This window comes from Pteropus alecto, unplaced genomic scaffold, assembly GCF_000325575.1.
Source record: "Pteropus alecto unplaced genomic scaffold, ASM32557v1 scaffold42, whole genome shotgun sequence".
Classification (NCBI taxonomy): domain Eukaryota; kingdom Metazoa; phylum Chordata; class Mammalia; order Chiroptera; family Pteropodidae; genus Pteropus; species Pteropus alecto.
The window spans coordinates 1,794,468-1,795,978 of NW_006434825.1; positions in this window are offsets into that span (position 1 = coordinate 1,794,468).

A 1,511-nucleotide genomic window follows, 5' to 3' on the forward strand; every position below is an offset into this window, starting at 1 on the left:
ACTATTCACTGGATTGTGTCTTTATTTGTCTGCAAAGGGCACACTGAATCCCAACGTGGAAATTCAGGCAGTTAGGGTCTGGATTTTTCTCCCTCCCTTGTTCTCTCTCTGGTAGATTGCAGTCCATGATACTTCCAGACCACAAAAGAGAAAGAACTGTTTTTCTTCGGGATGTACTGGGAGTCATGAAGAAAGAGGGGGGACCAAAATTCCAGCCAATGATTCTAGCAGAAGTTCGAGCATGTGAAGCAAAACACTGCACATTAGGTCACCCCTAGTTCTGCCTAAGCCAGAATTGTCCATGACGCACAGTTGTGTAGACACAGCGACATACTGCTAAAAGCCTGGGTTTTAGTCCGACGGATCTGTGTCCAAACTCGGCTGCCCTAATTGCCAATGACGTTACGTGAGACAAGCACACTTCAGCCTTCTGAGGTCAGTATCCTCACCGGTAAAACAGCAAGGGCATTAACTGCTCTACAATATTGTTCTAAAGCTTCTAAGTGGTGGTGAATAGCATTAAAGTTCTGTGATCGTGCCTGTTACGTGGCGGATCCCCGATTAATCACAGGTAACATTTCTCAGGTTATTATGTGCCGGGCACTTTGCACAACGATTTACATGTGGTAAACAATTCATTAGTATTTTTATTACAGTCTTCCCCCAAGTAAGTTCCAAGAGGGATATCCCGAGGGCATAGTAGCTACTCAATAAATATTTGTTAAATGAATGACGAGTGTCATTTAGTCCTCAAAAGAATCTCAATTAACTTAGTGCTCTGAGTATCCCCATTTGTCAGATGGGGAAATGGAGGCAGTTAAATAACTTGGGCAAGACTGTGCACAGCTAGCAAGTGCCAGGGTAAGGATTTAAATGCACGCACTCCTGGAGCCTCCAGCCTGACCCACAACACTCCACCAGCTCTGTACATACTCTTATGGTGGAGTAAGCAATTCCCATGGCTTTCTCCAGTCTTCCTCCCTTCTCTGCCAAACGTTAGTATACTCAAGGCCCTGGGAGAAGTCCCGCTCGAGGCCTAGCTGTCAATAAGACAGCGCCTGGATTTAGAGCCTATGAGCGTGTGCCGGGGACATAAAACAGCACACGCTACACGAAGTCCCCGGAATGACTCCTTTGACACCAGAGCCACGCAGACAAGGAAGCTGTGAGCCTCTTGGCGGGCTCCAGCCTGCTGCCTGTGAGTTGTTTGTGAGAGGGTGATCTGGCCTCCATCCACAGCGTGTTCATGGAGGCTCCACACCAAGGCTCCAGAAGGCAGGGAAACCTCTCCCTGGGACTGTGGTCTTGGGCGCTTTGGGCTCCATGAGAGGTGGGGAGGAGGAGAGGGTGAGGGCCCCGGGGGGCTGGGAGGCGGCCGCAGAGGCAGAGGTGGAGAAAGCGGAGCCGGTCGGCTTCCTGCTTCTTCACCGCTGCTTCTCTCTCTGCTCGGGTCCTGCGAGCCAAGCTCTTTTTCTTTTAATTCTTTCCTTCCTTCCTTCCTTCCTTCCTTC